Source organism: Schistocerca nitens, chromosome 1 (assembly GCF_023898315.1).
Source record: "Schistocerca nitens isolate TAMUIC-IGC-003100 chromosome 1, iqSchNite1.1, whole genome shotgun sequence".
NCBI lineage: Eukaryota > Metazoa > Arthropoda > Insecta > Orthoptera > Acrididae > Schistocerca > Schistocerca nitens.
The window spans coordinates 752,137,891-752,157,155 of NC_064614.1; the positions used below are offsets into that span (position 1 = coordinate 752,137,891).

Genomic DNA, 19,265 nt, shown 5'->3' on the forward strand with positions numbered 1-19,265 from the left:
AGCGCCAGCTGTGCGAAGTGACCTGAAACTCTGGCATTGTCGTTCATCTGCGACCGTGTTGAGAACAACGGGAACATGTTAAGACTTCGTGTCGTGTTTCCCACGTTTCTTGCGGCCCTTTGTCAGCAAAGACGTCGGTAGGAATACGATTTGCTAATTCAATTAATCGCCCGCGAAATAACGGAACAGGCTGCAGTACAGCTGATAATTACGTCCCTTTCATCTCGTGAGCTACGTAGGCTGTAATAATTTTGATGCCTCTGCGTAAATCGAAAAGGAGATTTATTTTCCGTTTCAATCTACATACCTCGTCCGATGTGGCTGCTCATTCTTCAGTGAAGTCCATTACTCCTGTGAAATTATTCCGCATTTATAATGGGGCGATTTTGTTCTTAAACTTAGGGCAATAATATTTTCTAACCTTTGTCTTACTGCGGTGCGTTTCGGTCATTTCAGTAGCTTTTTCTAGTTCGTTCATTTTTTACCATACGCCGTTTGTGTCAGCACACGTGTGCTCATTTGTTGCTTCAGTGTCCAAATAGCCACGTCAAGTTGATTACACCGAGACACGTGCCGTAGTTGCAAGAATGCAAATGAAGTGAACGTATGATATTAGCGGTAGACCCTCCCCCTCCACATCTGAGATCGTTCGGCCGCTTGGTACAAGTCTCTATTTTACGGCACTGCGTCTTTGTCACGAAGATGAAATGACATGATCAGGACAACACAAACAACCAGTCCCCGAGCGAAGAAAATCTTTGACCCGGCCGGGAACTGAACACGGGACTCCACACTCTAGAAACAGCGACGCTTACAATTTTTTCCACAAAAATCTATAAAATTCTTATGAAAAGTGCCACTGTTAATCAACAAGCAAAAGTTCTTGAAGAATTTGAAATTTGTTTTTACGATTACCATATATAATTAACATACGGCAGCAAGAATTGGACAATAAATAGAGCATACAAGAGGAAATTTAGAAGGTGCCGAGATGATGTTTTTATGATCTTTGGTAGGTTATGCGTTCATGGATACAAAAATTATATACTGGAGGAAGTGGAACTTTTAAATGTAAAGGACAGAATATAGGACGATAAGCGAATATGGAAAGAACAGAACGAATGGACAATACAGGAATTCCGAAGGTTATGCTGCAGTACAAGCCGAAATGGCGTGGGAATGTAGGAAAACCTCTCACCAGGTAGGAGGAAAATTTCTCTTGAAGAAGGAATAGGTCCCCAAGCATAACTAAAAGATGAGGATCACAGTAATAATTATTGGTAATTTACGTCAATAAGAGCGGTAGTTCCGGTCAATCATCCGCTGTGGCAACCATTAACTACTGAGTCGGTTATCTTTTAACACGTACTTCAGCGCAGTGCATAACTTCGACTCAACATTGGGTTTCACCCTGTTCCTTTCCTCTTTGCGTCATCAGCTCAAATGTGTCACATTATGCACACTCATTCCAGTCACATGCACTAAACAGTTCCATTTAGTATTCCTGGCAGACATCCTGCCGTGAGCCAGAGAATAAGTTAAAAGTGTGCAAATAATGTAAATCAAAAGCTTTGGGATTTTTTTCTATTGTTTACTGCTATATTAATCTTTCTCAATATGTGTAATTTTGAGATTTTTATAAATTGTAGTCGAATGCGCTGGGTTCGAGTCTACGATCTTTATTTTATAGCCGGCCGAAGTGGCCGAGCGGTTCTAGGCGCTACAGTCTGGAACCGCGCTACCGCTACGGTCGCAGGTTCGAATCCTGCCTCGGGCATGGATGTTTGTGATGTCCTTTTAGGTTAGTTAGGTTTAAGTAGTTCTAGGGACTGATGACCTCAGAAGGTAAGTCCCATAGTGCTCAGAGCCATTTGAACCATTGCACCTCACGGCTATGAAATATGTTTGGTTTACGTCTTGGACCCTTAGTTCATACAGATCAAGTAAGCTGCTACACGGCCTTGATCTTATTGGATTACTGGATTGGATTTTGGACACCAGGGCTTTTGAACTTGAGATCAGCATCTCAGCAACTGCTGCATTTCGTTCGGTGGCTGCAAAGGTTAAAAAAAAATCAGTACAAGTGCGAGTAGGACTTGTCCTCCGAGGGTTCCGTACAAACTTCATTATTTATATACATAATTCATCTACAGTTTTAATGAGTGCATTTGCGTGTATCAAAATGTGCAACGTAAATGGCCGGATCATTTCACTGTGTTGACTTAAAAGCTTAGTGTTTTTACACCATCAAGGGACCGTAGACCCCACTATTTGACATAAATTTCAACGAGCAAGGTGGCACAATGGTTAGGACACTGGACTCGCATTCGGGAGGACGACGGTTCAAACCCGTCTCCGGCCATTCTGATTTAGGTTTCCTTTGATTTCGCTAAATCGCTTCAGGTAAATGCCAAGATGGTTCCTTTGAAAGGGCACTGCTGACTCCCTTCACCATCCTTCTCCAATCCGACGGAACCAATGACCTTGCTGTTTGTTCCATTCCCACGAATCATCTAACCAACATTCCTCAGAAAAAGCGGCCATAACAGACGAACTCAGTGATCGTAGAAGGTTTCCATTTTTTCCGATTAAGGCAAAGAAAAATGAAAGGGAGGACGAAAAGAAGGTTGTAAAGATAGAAGGAGGAGAGATAACGGAAATAATATTGCACAGTATTGGTTACTGGTTGTTGTGATAGTTGCTTGTTGATGAACAGCAAAACTTCGCTAACTCTAGTAACAAATCCTCGAAGCATTTAATATGTTTTCTCTTGTGAAACTACAGTAGATGCAGTTCAGAAAGCATTATTTTGTTACAATCCGACCTTCTTTAGAAACTGCACAGGAAAGGAATGGTCTGAAACCAGGAAGCGCAGCCTAAGAGCAGTACGCGATAAGCGCAAACACTTACAATGCACTGACGGAACACTGGCTGACTTTCCCGATAACACATTTCTACGTAAGAGACGCAATACTAAGAGTGACACAGAATAACCAGAGTTTACGTTAGAAAGATGGAGAGAAATGCCCGCCGAAGAAAAAAATCTGTTTAAAATAAATTGCTTTCTAAGAAAGCCTTTCTATAGTGAGTAAAGACTAACAGAACTGAGCCTTGTTACAGCAGTAGTATTACTATACATAAGGGGGGAGGGGGGGGGGGAAATTGGATTAGGGATAGGTGTTTGATTGGAGAGACAGCACTCCTGTCGCTGTGAAATAGTCTGGCGTCTCACGAGACCGGGATGTCGCCAGTTGTTTCAGCTGTAAAACATCATTTCCTAGCCGCCTGTGTGCTAGTCTGATCGCTGTTGTACATTGTACTGACAGGGGGACCATCAGACCTGTTAATCACGGATCTTAATGAGTCTAGTTACTCCGTAGAGGGACCTGCCCTAAGTACCTGCTTAGCGAGCTATTCATGCGAATCCAGGATGAAGTGTTATGTTTCGACCGAGCGAACGTAGTGCAGGGGCTAATGTTCACGGCTACCAGGCTGGCGATTCAAACCCCTGACCATGTATTTCTTTTTTCAATTTCATCGTACAGAATATCATTAAATAGTACACGTCATGCGAAATTATTCAAAAATAGACACTTTCACCATAGTAATTTCATCAGTAAATCAATCATTACAGCACGCTTTCTTCAAATGTGATTCGTAGTTAAAAGCGTAAATATGTGGACAACTCCAAAGAGTTCTCAACGATCGACGAAGTATTACTAGCGTTTGAAGGATTCCAGATACAGACGAAAATACTCATCCCTGATACTAACATCGATTATGTAACTAATACCGACCGATCAAACCAGCTGCTAGTATCAATCGACGTGCAAATCCCCCTTGCGAAACAAGGAGCGAAAACCGATTTGTTCAAGATTAATCATCCCTTCAAAGCACAGTATACTTGAACGGCGTGAGGGAAGGTATTCCATTGCGTTTTCTTATGCAGGAACCATCCGAAAATATGTCCGTATTCTTAAAAAATTAGTAGATTCAAAATTTTAAAAAGTATATAATATTGCGACCTGCACGAAACCAGAGAAGTTCAAGAAAATGCTGCAAAATCTGTCATTCTTCTGCACACGAAACAAGATGAATTTCTATACATTATTGACTCGTGGAGTGGGTAGGCTGATGAGACCGCTTACGGTCAAATCCTAGTCGATGAAAGACGAGCATCCATCTGAACCGTTGAAATTATTCCACCCCAACGTACCCCACTTTGCCAACATCCTGACGTTTATTTTTTCAATCAAGTGGAAATTTTCACGAAGAAGAATTTGCATCAATTTAGTGCTGCTGCTCTCAACGGAATGATCAGTCACGCGTTGTTCGCATCGAAACTGATCGAAGAAAGAAAAATCCTTATGACTTTAAACGAGTGTTTTCCGGTATCGCTTCTCAAAAATTCGTATGCCAGCAAGGTAGTTGCTCTTCATTAATATGCCTGGTGCTCTACGAATTTGTTTTTCAATTACTTCTGCGACAAACAACATCCGGAATTATGTTCTAGCTCAGCAAGCGATAGGCGCTTCAGTCTAGAACCGCGCGACCGCTACGGTCGCAGGTTCGAATCCTGCCTCGGGCATGGATGTGTGTGATGTCCTTACGTTAGTTAGGTTTAAGTAGTTCTAAGTTCTAGGGGATTGATGACCTCAGACGTTAAGTCCCATAGTGCTCAGAGCCATTTGAATCATCAGCAAGCGATACAACATAAGACGATTCTGTGATGAATTCTGTAATACGGATTACACATCTGCAGAAAGTGTGGTGTAATAACTGATTTATAGTGAAATTGATACTGCTAAGAGGACTATTTCACAATGATTTTGCATGATATTGTTTAATGATAGCCTATATTGTACGATAAAACTGAAAACAGAAAAAAGGAGGAACGCAGACAGGGCTTAAACCAGAATCGCCAACCACGTAGCCGTGGACTTGAGCCCCCGCACTACGCTCGCTCAGCCGAAACAACATCCGTTACAGAAAAAGGCCTTTAGTCTTGTCAGAAGGTAGCACCTTACAGCAGCGCCGTAAGCATAAGCAAGAAACGGCCAATGAAAATGTCTACGTTCTGCTCCTGATTATGAATGGCTGGAATATCTAAAAATTAAATAATTTCGTGTGAAGTTTTGACATTGGAGAAAGCGAGCAGCCAATCAGCAGCCCTCTGGGGAGCGGGGGGAGGGTGGGGGGTGTTGGTAAGATAGAAGTCGTGTGCCCCCTGTGGCGGAGGCAATGTTTTCGTTACGTGTTTCCTTAGTCACGAGTAGATGATCCTCTGTGGTGAACCAAGTTACTTAGTGCAGTATGGAAGATTGTGGGAGTACGAAGTGCGTCCCCAGGCCGGGTGTGTTATCCGGCTCAGTCACCCCTTCCCGTATTTCTTGGTGACTTGCGGATTAATGAGTGTGGACATTCTCGGTAAAAAGAGATACCTCACAGGAGTGCTTGTATCCATTCGCTAGCTGGAGGTGGCGTTGGGTACAGGTGACGAACTTGGCTAGGGTTAAATCACGACGATGAATTTCATTTGTTTCCGTGCAAATCTGAGGGTGACGTTTTTATGTGTCTCTTTCCCTGTTGACTTTGAACTATACTCATGTTCTTTTGTGGTGGTAATATTTGGCGGATGTTTCTAGCGACCAGCTGGAAGCAGTGCACGAACTGTTAAAACTGTTACCGTTTTACACTTTCCAGTTCAGTGGCTGGTTCTCGGAATCTGTAGTTGAACTGATGCGGGCCTTGTAATTACGTTATTGACTTCGAAGCAGTGAGAAGTCTAACCCTGTCCCGCGTGTTGAAAAGAGGCTGGTGACCAGTATTTAATCTGGTTGGATACCGTGGCAGTAAAGAGAATTAATCCGGGTCCGGCAGTAACTGTTTCCGATTAATCCAAGGATCAGTATGCCGTGTAATTTGTCACGCGCGCCGCGTATCAAAGAGTACGTGGACTCTGCCCGCGGCGGCGAGTGTGATTTCGTTCTGTGCCACAGAAGCTGCGTGGTACGGACGAAAGGAACGTCTCACACTGGCCGACGGTGTGGCTGTCCACCGCAGTATGGGGAAAGACTTGCTATATTGGCGCATATCATCGCGGTCAGATCTCGGGTGCCATATTCTCCTTCTCTGAGAGACAACAGGTGCTCAGTGCTTTACCACGTGCCGCAGTGTCAAGGTCGTGCCTCGTACAGGGCACTACACATGCCGGGCTCCTGCAATGTGTTCACTCTTCGGTCCTCAGACCACTGCACAGCCTCGACTTGGTCCTGGTTACCCCTGTAACGTAGAACCATTATTTACTTCGAAATTTTACGACTGGAATGTTATGGTTATGACAACCATAACTAATCCTGTGTAGAAGACTCATTGCGTGTGTGTTTTTGCAATATGTTTCACTGTTGATTTTACAGTATTTCGTTTTCAGGCTCGTGATTATTATCATCATCGTCGTCATCATCATCAGTGACGACAACAGCAGTAGTAGAAGCACTGCCAGCATTAACTTTATTAGTTCACAGTCAGTATTATTCTCTGAGATTATCATTATAGACATTCAAACCATTTTAATGCTATTTGTCATATTAAAATTGTTATTTGTTAGGTAACTGTGATGTAAAAAAGGTGTTATATGTGTGAAACCCTGGTTCGATGTAAGAGAGGGGTTGATCGCCCTAATCAGATTAGGTTAAATAAAAATAAATAAAATAAAAAATAATATGCACAGTCCCCTATTGCCGTAGTGCGACAATTTTCTATCGCTCCATTTTAAGGAAGAAATGAACATGTGATAGCAATTCATATTATTAGCTAAATCTGTGACAGGTTTAGGTTACTTTGGATCTTTCTGTGTACAGGGTGTCTCAGGAGGAATGGTCATTCAGTGATGTGACAGGAACGATTATTAGAAGCAAAATCGGGCTCTAAAACGTATACCTTAAGAGCTATGACCACTTGTCCATTTCTCATATTGAGAAACATATCTCTTCTATTTAACAAGTGCTCATAGTTCTTAAGGTATGCATTTTAGAGCCCATGTTTAATGGACTTCTTCGCTTCGTGTGATCATTCCTGTCATATCTCTGAATATTGACCATTCCTCCTTAGAAACCCCGTATGTCGAGCAAGGCTTCAGTCTTAGAGATTTCACACGAATAGTATTCTTTTTTCAGTTATTATTATTATATTATTATTACTTGTTTGATCATTTCACCGATAAAACAACATTTATAAGCGATACGTTGTTCATTTCACCGACAAAACAACATTTATAAGCGATACGTTAAACTGCATATTTCGTGAATTTCTATAGCTCTGTTAGGATTTAGGGAAACGATAAAATACTTAAATTTGGAGTGATGGACTGGGAATTGAATACTTTTCTGTTTCAAAGACATCTCTGCTTGCTATAAAAAGTAAATATCGTTTTCATTAGCGTGTGCTCGGGAAAAAATACCACAAAATAATATGTACTCACCTCACAAACTGTGATTCGTCCAAAGAAGTGTTTCGTAGACAGTAGACTGCTCACGCACTACGAAACGCAAACCTGGAAGAAAAAGGCAAGATGTTTTATTATCATAATATGCAATCACCAGAAACGCACATTAATGCATTTGGACAGATTTTACTGTCAAACGTATGTTTGTTGAGTATTTGTCCAGCCATGGGGATAGCAGGCGCTAATGATGGCTACTCCCTCGGTCACGAGTAGGCAGTTTTATTTTTAAAACCATGGCACGATACGATAAGATTCTCCACAATTCTGTTAGGAGAGTTCTACGCCGCCTCTATCTGGGATTCATGTAAATTGTGTGTGTAAACCATACTGGTAACCGTTTGTGAGCTGTGATTTTGTGGCATAGATGGGGAAGCGGCTCGGTATTTACCTGGAAGAGTGCCGAAAACTGCAGAAAAATCATCGTACTGGCAGTTGTACCAACGCGAAGTTGGTAAATCCTGGACGCGTTTCCAATTCGTTGGTTCAAATGGCTCTAAGCACTATGGGACTCAACATCTGAGGTCATCAGTCCCCTAGAGTTATAACTATTTAAACTTAACTTACCTAAGGACATCTCACACATCCATGCCCGAGGCAGTTTTCGAACCTGCGACCGTAGCGGTCACGCGGTTCCGGACTGAAGCGCCTAGAACCGATCGGACAAGGTGGCCTCCCTGTCCTGAAAGCTATAGCTCTGCACGCTAAACTATACTAGCAGCTTTCTCTGCTTTTCAAATGATGGACACCACTTCATAACCTTTTGCAGTCACAAACCATCAAAATATTATTAAAACTTTGGAAACGATAGTATTTCTGGTAAGAGTTTTGACACTTCAAGTTTTATATGCTAGGACATATTAATAAAAAGAACTATCGGTTCACTGTGACATACAGCTGAGAAAAAATTACGAAGGAGCGTACGGCGTTCATAATCAATGTTTCGAGATAGTTATACGAATTCCTGATTTTCAAAATATTTCCACGAGCGGCACCATATATTGTTGGCATGCGTGCGCAGCCACTTCCGAAGGCAAAGAGGAAACGGAGCTTAGCGTGAAACTTTCCGTCGACGACGAAGGCATAGCGTCGGAACGAGTTCTTTCGTATGGAAGATACGACATGAAAGATCGATAGCTGGCGCCTAATGCTCTTTGTTAAAGGTGAGTTGCACGGGTCAGTCACCTCTAGTCAGTTGTTACTGTGAAGATAACATAACAATGTGGCGACTTTGGATGCTTACATAGGATCACTAGTTGCGTAACCACGGCCCACGTGCTGTGCACTCATTCCTGATAAGAATTGCTCTTAAACGTTTCAAAATACTGACAGATGTATAGCACTGACAAGATGCAGCCAACTAGCTACGTTTTCGCATCAGGAAGCGGCAGCTATCGTCACTGCATTTGCAATTGTCTATCTCAAATGGGATGTTTCTGAAAACACTCTGCAACCCGAATTTGATGGTTCCGGTATCAAACGTAATTGTTTCATCTGCAGCTGGCATGTTTTATCAGCTCTCAGTAGAGGAATTTCAATCGAAATTCCTGTGTCGTGAGTCAGGAGTAATATTCTAACAGGCAACAAAATTTTGGCCTTGACATAAATTTTTTGCTACCCGTACGTGCCGGATGGGGATCATTTTTCCACACAAGCGACATATTACTGCCGGCCGAAGTGGCCGTGCGGTTAAAGGCGCTGCAGCCTGGAACCGCAAGACCGCTACGGTCGCAGGTTCGAATCCTGCCTCGGGCATGGATGTTTGTGATGTCCTTAGGTTAGTTAGGTTTAACTAGTTCTAAGTTCTAGGGGACTAATGACCTCAGCAGTTGAGTCCCATAGTGCTCAGAGCCATTTGAACCATTTGACATGTTACTTGGAGTCATTCATCTGGGATCCAAACTGGGTCGCGTTAAAGGAAGACTTGGAAGCAGATCAGAGGTTTCAAATAAGATTTGATGTACTTCTCGTTCCAATAGATCCACATTGAGGAGATCCTCCAGGATGTAGATCATGTCAGAAAAATGAGAATACACAAAAAATAATTGCAAAGAAAAATAAATATGCTAATGTACGTCCCAAAGATGCCATGTGAAATGTCCCTTATGGATGTGGAATGGGTAAAAAATTCTTAAACATAATTTTCTTTAAAAGGTAATAAATAATTTGTCACAAAACATGTAAATGTTCAGTCCACTGAGTGGCGTAGGATAATTCTTAGGCCTATTCAGGCTGTTTTAGTTTTATTTCTAGACCATGCCGTCGTAGACATATTATATAATCAGGTTTATCTTCTGAAAAAAAAAAAAAGGTTCAAATGGCTCTGAGCACTATGGGACTTAACATCGGAAGTCATCAGTCCCCTAGAACTTAGAACTACTTAAACCTAACTGACCTAAGGACATCACACACATCCAAGCCAGAGGCAGGATTCGAACCTGCGACCGTAGCAGTCGCGCGGGTCCGGACTGAAGCGCCTAAAACCGCTCGGCCACCGCGTTTATCTTCTGAAGAAGGCTCAATTACTTGGGCTGAAACCTAGGTAAAGGTTGGTTTCATCACCGCAAACGAGGCTGATAGTTTGTTATATATTATATTATCACGATTGCTGACTGGGCAGCAATGTTGAAAGTACTATAATTCTTAGGCTATTGTGCAGCGATCATCAGATAGAAGAAACCATTTTACAGCTTGGTCGCATTACAGTACTGCACTGAATTTGAATATAGTGAAAGTATACTAATACTCTTGTCATTTGATATTATTACTAACATATATACTGATGAGCCGAAACATTATGACCACTGTCCACCGCGATGTTGGATGTAACCTGTTGCGGGCACGTGATGCGGTAACAAGAGTATGTAAGTGAAGGAGACACGGACCGAGAACCAGCCTAGCGAAGATATGACCTGCAAATGGGGAACTCTATTGAGATAAGCGACTTCGACAAAGGGAAGATATTATTACGCAGACCCTTTGAAAGGCTATCTCGAAAACGCGAAATTGACGGAACGTTCACGTGCTACTGTCGTGAGCATCTACCGAAAGAGGTAGAAAGACAGTGAAACTAGGTGCTAAATGGTTGAAGTCCATGACTCTTCACAGAACGTGGGGTTCGGAGGCTTGTCTGAGGGCAGATGGTGGTTTGCGGCGTCTGTGCCGAAAGAGCACAATGTCGCGTCTGTAGATTCCTGCGAGCGGATCAGTAACGAGGTGGCTCGTCCAACTCGAAGTCCTAGTGCTGGAAAACAAGCTGGAAATTCTTTGCAGATAAGGGAACTCGATGGGATAAGGGACGTGTACTTCTGATGAAATAACTGAGACGAAACACGAGGTAGGATAAGACCACTGTCGAACCCTAAGAGGCATCAACACATTGAATGTAAGCTGGGCAATCCTGCATGCACCCTGTGCAGCTAAGTGCCATGGGAAACTCAGTCCCGTCCTGAGGGCAGATTAACTCAGGTCCAGCGTCTGAGGCAACTGTCGAAGGAATCTCCCCAGCAGCACCAGCGGCCCTGCTTATATAGGCTCGTCTGACGCAATCACCCGCGATCACGCGCCTCTCCAATATCCTGTCGTCCTTCCAGAACATTCTGTCGTAGCTGGCCATGTAGCTCCAGCGTACCTTGCCACAAAAACGCAACCTCTCCTGCTTCCCAGCGCCCAGGCTGACGTTAGGTTGCTTTCCTACATGTTCGTCTTATGCTATCTGTAGTGGACTGACAAGGCAGCCAGTCCACAGAGACGGGTAGCCGAAAGGGCACACGTACACACACGCCGACTGGCGTGAAGTCTGGAACAGGATACGTGATGAATGTGATAAAGAAAAGAACGTAGCTACTAGAACACTTAACTTTTATATCGTCCTTTGGTATACAGCATTCTTGATGATACAAGTGAGACTCTTTAGATACATGCAATGTTACAAATGGCGCCTTGCTAGGTCGTAGCCATTAACTTAGCTGAAGGCTATTCTAACTGTCTCTCGGCAAATGAGAGAAAGGCTTCATCAGTGTAGTCGCTAGCAACGTCGTCGTACAACTGGGGCGAGTGCTAGTCAGTCTCTCGAGACCTGCCGTGTGGTGGCGCTCGGTCTACGATCTCACAGTGGCGACACGCGGGTCCGACATGTACTAATGGACCGCGGCCGATTTAAGCTACCACCTAGCAAGTGTGGTGTCTTGCGGTGACACCACACTATCTTATGCATTTCTACTCACATCCGCGACCCATTCGCGACAACAATGCTGGTGCACGCACAAGTGTTTCGGAGCACAACGTCCATCGTACATTGTTGAACCTGGAGCTCCGCATGAGATCACTCCTACGTGTTCACATGTTGATCAAACGACATCGTCCATTACGATTGCAGTGGGAACAGGACCATCGGGATTCGACCGTCGACCAATGGAAACGTGCGGCTCTTGGGGTGAGTTACGTTTTTGCTGCACTTGGCCGATGGTCATCTCCACAGACGCCGTCATCGGGGTGAACGGCAGCTCTAAACATGCAGCGCGCCACGGACGCGAGCTGGTGGCGGCAGAATTATGCTATGGCAGACATTCTCCTGCGTTTGTATAGGACGGCTGCGAACCACCTACATAAATTCATGTCTGATGTCTTCTTCCTCGGTGATGTCACCTTTCAGCAGTATAATTCTCCGTGTCTCGGAGCCAGAACCGTGCTACAATGGTTTGACGAGCATTATAGTGAATTCAAGTTGATGTTTCGGCTACCAAATTCGCCTGTTTTAAATCCTATGGAACACATCTTGGTTGCCATTTGGGCGCCATCACCGCACACGTAAATCAGTGGCCCGCTATTTACGCGAATTACGTGACCTGTGCATAGACATCTAATGCCATATACCTCCACAAACCTACCAACAAACTGTTGGATCCCTGATACGCAGAATGAGTGACATATTTCATTCCAAAGACGGACAAGCAAGCTATTAAACAAGTGGTCATATTGTTTTGTATTCACATCAATTGGTTCTACGAAGAACGTCAGCGACGGAGTAAAAAGAGTTGGCCACCAATAAATCCTTTAGGCTAGATTTGCTAGATTTGTCATCGGTAGGTTCGATCAACTCGTGAGTATCATGGAAACACTCCATGAAATCCAAATGGGAGTCCCCGGAAGGCATTTTATTTCGCAAAACACTACCGAGAAGCCGACCGCTATGGCCGAGCGGTTCTAGGCGCTTCATTCCGGAACCGCGCTGCTGCTACGGTCGCAGGTTCGAATCCTGCCTCGGGCATGGATGTGTATGATGTCAAATCGTTCAAATAGCTCTGAGCACTATGGGACTTAACATCTCAGGTCATCAGTCCCCTAGAACTTAGAACTACTTAAACCTAACTAACCTAAGGACATCACACACATCCATGCCCGAGGCAGGATTCGAACCTGCGACCGTAGCGGTCGCGCGGTTGCAGACTGAAGCGCCTAGAACCGCTCGTCCACCATCAGCCTGCCGCGGTCTAGGCGCCTTGCCACGGTTCGCGCGGCTTCCTCCCGTTGGAGGTTCGAGTCCCCCCTCGGGCATGTGTGTGTGTGTGTGTGTGTGTGTGTGTGTGTGTGTGTGTGTGTGTGTTGTCCTTAGTGTAAGTTTAAGTTATGTTAAGTAGAGTGTAAGCCTACTGATTGATGCCCTCAGCAGATTCGTCCCATAGGAACTTACCACAAAGCCGGCCGCGGTGGTCTCGCGGTTCTAGGCGCGCAGTCCGGAGCCGTGCGACTGCTACGGTCGCAGGTTCGAATCCTGCCTCGGCATGGATGTGTGTGATGTCTTTAGGTTAGTTAGGTTTAAGTAGTTCTAAGTTCTAGGGGACTGATAACCACAGCAGTTGAGTCCCATAGTGCTCAGAGCCATTTGAACCATTTGAACTTACCACAAACTTCCTAATTTTTTTTGGAATACCGCCGCTAAAACAGTGCTTCCGGCAAATAGCAATATGATTCTACGCCACAACGCGGGAGTCAGAAAATCAACTCGGCAGTGGCTCGGAGAATCAGATGCACTGGCGGCCTACCACACGCTGGCCGGACCTGCTGCGCGAATAGCGACCACGCACCAGCACCAAAAGAAGAGACGTAGTCCAAAACAGTGACGTCGAGACAAAAATTCGAACCAAGAAGTAACAAACACCACAGGCAGCAGTAGGAACAGCAGTACAGATTGCTTGAACTACTTTCCACTGAGGCAAGAAGCCCCGTTAAGTCACGACGGAAGCTCGTACGAAAGTGTAGAGTTAGTAATTTTTACCTCGCTCTGTTTGCAAATGGAACAGGGATTGGAAAAATGATGTGTGTGAAATCTTATGGGACTTAACTGCTAAGGTCATCAGTCCCTAAGCTTACACGCTACGTAACCTAAATTATCCTAAGGACAAACACACACACCCATGCCCGAGGGAGGACTCGAACCTCCGCCGGGACCAGCCGCACAGTCCATCACTGCAGCGCCCGAGACCGCTCGGCAGGGATGGGAAAGAGTAGCAGTGAATGACAGAAGGTATCCTCTGCCGTGTAGTGTTTAGTGGCTTACGGAATATCTACGTAGACATAAATGTAGCGGTACAGTATCGACTGTTGCTCATATTCCCAACATCGAGACGTCCCTAATAACATTAACTTTGGCAACAGTGCAAGGATATAAATGCTATTTCGTAAGTCAGATAGGTGAAGCCTGTTCAAGTGTGTGTGTGTGTGTGTGTGTGTGTGTGTGTGTGTGTGTGAGGCGGGACAGGTGTAGCAGGGAGTCAGCTGGCAGCTGCCAGCAGCACGTGTAGCGGCGCGTGAGTGGACACCGCTGGGCGTGTTGTGGGCGCGCGCACGCGACCGACACGTGTCAGGAGCGGGCAGCTGCCAGCACAGGCGCACACCGGCCCCGAGCCATGCGTGCCCGCAGATATGACCCAGGCAAGGGCATGCTGTGCTTACACCGGAAGTGTTACGAATTGCGAATCACGTTACACACGGTATTCGTCGTCGTTCCTACATGATCTGAAAGAACTTCCTACGTCTCAAGGAACGTGTCATAGTTCATGTTCCCGCATTTACTGCACGCACATCGGAAAGACACAAATGCCATACTAATCTATTGCCTACATGTTTGTGCTAATACGAGGGGCGTTCAGAAAGTAAGCTCCGATCGGTCGCGAAATGGAAACGACTATGAAAATCCGATAAAGCTTTGCACAGATGTGTTGGGTAGTGTCTCTAGTATAACCCCAGTTAGCATCACGTCGCTCTTCTCATTTCTGAGCTCGCAGTGAGTGCGTAAAGATGTCTAGAAAATAGTGTCTGCCGCCAAGTACGAGGGCCTGGTGAGAAATTTCGCCTGAAACTATGCAGCTAACATTACATAACTGTCGTGCTGTTTCTTCTTCAAGACAATTCTCAGCCGCATTCTGCAGGGGCAATGACGATGCTCCTGCATCGTTTTCAAATGGAAATGTGAGATTACCCACAATACAGTCCGCAATTGTCTCCCCCTGAGTTTCATCTCTGGTCACATGAACCGCTGTCTTTGAAGACAACATTTTGACACAGACAACGAGGTGTAGGCCAGCGTGGAGAATTGGCGGAAAGCACTGGCGGCTGCCTTCTATGATGAGGCTATTGAAAAGTTGGTACAACGCTATGACAAAAGTCTAAGTCAGAACGGCGACTATCTAGAGAAGTAGCTGAAAGGTGTAGCTAATTGTTACAAGTAAAACATTTCTGATGTTCACTGTGGTTTCAATTTGGCAATCAATCGGAGCTTACTTTCTGAACAGGCCTCGTACATCCGCATCCGAGTCGCACTACGTTACATATACGCTGCAGCAGCGCCTTCAAACGGAATTTTTTGATTGCCCCTCACACATTATTCATAATATCGACTGTCGGAGGTAATACTTGTATTAGATTAGTAAGAAAGCCTCAAAATATTTTAGATAACAAAAGTCGAAAAAAGTTCGGAAGTGGCCACATGCGAACTTGCTACCTTTCTCCTTATAGTCTACGACACTATCCACTACAGTAAGACTTAAATCTGACAACATACACTACTGGCCATTAAAATTGCTACTCCACGAAGATTACGTGCTACAGACGAGAAATCTAACCGACAGGAAGAAGATGCTGTGATATGCAAATAATTAGCTTTTCAGAGCATTCACATAAGGTTGGCACCGGTGGCGACGCCTACAACGTGCTGACATGAGGAAACTTTCCAACCGATCTCTCATAAACAAACAGCAGTTGACCGGCGTTGCCTCGTGAAACGTAGTTGTGATGCCTCGTATAAGGAGGCGAAATAGGTACCATCACGTTTCCAACTTTGATAAACGTCGGATTGTAGCCTATCGCGATTGCGGTTTGTAGTATCGCGACATTGCTGCTCACGTTGGTCGAGATCCAATGACTGTTGGCAGAATATGGAATCGGTGGGTTCAGGAGGGTAATACGGAACGCCGTGCTGGATCCCAACGGCCTCGTATCACTGGTAGTCGAGATGACCCCACACTCTGGTACATTCGGTACCTTCCAACACTCGTTTTCGGCGAGTTGCATGAGTGGTATACTTTCCCAGTTGATTGCCTCTTTGGCTGAGTACAGAAACCGGTGGAAATCTGTCCTTATAATAAGATAAAAGTACAGTAAGCTAAGATTTTTACAGGTTCGAGAGACATCCCGATTCAAGCACAAGGGGAAAAGAGAAATGATTAGGGTGTCATGTCATTATAAACGGAGAACAATGTCGGATAGGACAAAGATGTATCATTTCCAAGTGGACCATCCCAGTATCTACTTTAAAGTATTCATAAAAAACATTAAAAACGTAAGTGTGGGTGACTGGATGGGGATTTTTAACGTGATTCGGAGAACTACGTGTTATAAATCATTAAAAGAATTAATTTTAAGTATGTTCTGCTAGGACGCATTGGCACGCTAATAGCCAGGGATGATATTTTATGGAAGCGGCGTTATCTGCGAACCATACAATTTTTGAGAGATGAAGGCTAGCCTGTATGCTATTTGGACGAGACATGGTTGAACGTAGGACAAACCTGAAATAACGTCTGGGTAGATGACGCCATAAAATCCTCTAGACAAGCTTTTCTGTCCGGATTATCCATCGGAAACAATGTCCGACCGGAGGTTAACTCCAAAATCGTATAGGTTCGCAACATCACAATTCCTAACTGTTCTAACTATAAACTCTACTGAGAGCAAACACAGCAAGTCCGTCTGTACCAACAAAATCTGATATCGCGCGACCGTCACACAAGGGCGCTCACAAAGGAAGACCTCGTCTCTCCACCGCTGGCTTTCCAACAAGGCTTGGCTCCCCAACATCGGAATTCCGAAAAAGAATCATTCCCTAAACCACGGCCCCCCCATGAACCACGGACCTTGGCGTTGGTGGGGAGGCTTGCGTGCCTCAGCGATACAGATGGCCGTACCGTAGGTGCAACCACAACGGAGGGGTATCTGTGGAGAGGCCAGACAAACATGTGGTTCTTGAAGAGGGGCAGCAGCCTTTTCAGTAGTTGCAGGGGCAACAGTCTGGATGATTGACTGATCTGGCCTTGTAACACTAACCAAAATAACCTTGCTGTTCTGGTACTGCGAACGGCTGAAAGCAAGGGGAAACTACAGCCGTATTTTTTCCCGAGGGCATGCAGCTTTACTGTATGATTAAATGATGGTGTCCTCTTGGGTAAAATATTCCGGAGGTAAAATAGTCCCCCATTCGGATCTCCGGGCGGGGACTACTCAGGAGGACGTTGTTATCAGGAGAAAGAAAACTGGCGTTCTACGGATCGGAGCGTGGAATGTCAGAACCCTTAATCGGGCAGGTAGGTTAGAAAATTTAAAAAGGGAAATGGATAGGTTAAAGTTAGATATAGTGGGAATTAGTGAAGTTCGGTGGCAAGAGGAACAAGACTTTTGGTCAGGCGAATACAGGATCATAAATACAAAATCAGATAGGGGTAATGCAGGAGTAGGTTTAATAATGAATAAAAAAATAGGAGTGCGGGTTAGCTACTACAAACAGCATAGTGAACGCATTATTGTGGCCAAGATAGACACAAAGCCCATGCCTACTACAGTAGTACAAGTTTATATGCCAACTAGCTCTGCAGATGATGAAGAAATTGATGAAATGTATGACGAGATAAAAGAAATTATTCAGGTAGTGAAGGGAGACGAAAATTTAATAGTCATGGGTGACTGGAATTCGTCAGTAGGAAAAGGGAGAGAAGGAAACATAGTAGGTGAATATGGATTGGGGGGAAGAAATGAAAGAGGAAACCGTCTGGTAGAATTTTGCGCAGAGCATAACTTAATCATAGCTAACACTTGGTTTAAGAATCATGAAAGAAGGTTGTATACATGGAAGAACCCTGGAGATACTAAAAGGTATCAGATAGATTATATAATGGTAAGACAGAGATTTAGGAACCAGGTTTTAAATTGTAAGACATTTCCAGGGGCAGATGTGGAATCTGACCACAATCTATTGGTTATGAACTGTAGATTAAAACTGAAGAAACTGCAAAAAAGTGGGAATTTAAGGAGATGGGACCTGGATAAACTGACTAAACCAGAGGTTGTACAGAGTTTCAGGGAAAGCATAAGGGAACAGTTGACAGGAATGGGGAAAGAAATACAGTAGAAGAAGAATGGGTAGCTTTGAGAGATGAAGTAGTGAAGGCAACAGAGGAACAAGTAGGTAAAAAGACGAGGGCTAGTAGAAATCACTGGGTAACAGAAGATATATTGAATTTAATTGATGAAAGGAGAAAATATAAAAATGCAGTAAATGAAGCAGGCAAAAAGGAATACAAACTTCTCAAAAATGAGATTGACAGGAAGTGCAAAATGGCTAAGCAGGGATGGCTAGAGGACAAGTGTAAGGATGTAGAGGCTTATCTCACTAGGGGTAAGATAGATACTGCGTATAGGAAAATTAAAGAGACCTTTGGAGAAAAGAGAACGACTTGTATGAATATCAAGAGCTCAGATGGAAACCCAGTTCTAAGCAAAGAAGGGAAAGCAGAAAGGTGAAAGGAGTATATAGAGGGTCTATACAAGGGCGAGGTACTTGAGGACAATATTATGGAAATGGAACAGGATGTAGATGAAGATGAAATGGGAGATACGATAATGCGTGAAGAGTTTGGCAGAGCACTGAAAGACCTGAGTCGAAACAAGGCCCCCGGAGTAGACAACATTCCATTAGAACTACTGACAGCCTTGGGAGAGCCAGTCCTGACAAAACTCTACCATCTGGTGAGCAAGTTGTATGAGACAGGCGAAATACCCTCAGACTTCAAGAAGAATATAATAATTCCAATCCCAAAGAAAGCAGGTGCTGACAGATGTGAAAATTACCGAACTATCAGTTTAATAAGTCACGGCTGCAAAATACTATCGCGAATTCTTTACAGACGAATGGAAAAACTGATAGAAGCCGACCTCGGGGAAGATCAGTTTGGATTCCGTAGAAATTTTGGAACACGTGAGGCAATAGTGAGCCTACGACTTATCTTGGAAGAAAGATTAAGGAAAGGCAAACCTACGTTTCTAGCATTTGTAGACTTAGAGAAAGCTTTTGACAATGTTGATTGGAATACTCTCTTTCAAATTCTGAAGGTGGCAGGGGTAAAATACAGGGAGCGAAAGGCTATTTACAATTTGTACAGAAACCAGATGGCAGTTATAAGAGTCGAGGGGTATGAAAGGGAAGCAGTGGTTG

The 19,265-nt window shown here is 44.3% G+C and overlaps 1 protein-coding gene across 7 annotated transcripts in view; it reads right to left on the reverse strand.

Moving 5' to 3' along the window:
* LOC126260677 (phosphatidate phosphatase LPIN2) overlaps positions 1 to 19,265 on the reverse strand; it is a 326,438-nt gene that overhangs the window by 158,197 nt on the left and 148,976 nt on the right. For all 7 annotated transcript variants that reach the window (XR_007546646.1, XM_049958020.1, XM_049958027.1 and 4 more), the window contains exon 2: positions 7,481 to 7,552. The gene's annotated coding sequence lies outside the window, so the exon portion shown is untranslated. The remainder of the gene's footprint in view (positions 1 to 7,480; positions 7,553 to 19,265) is intronic.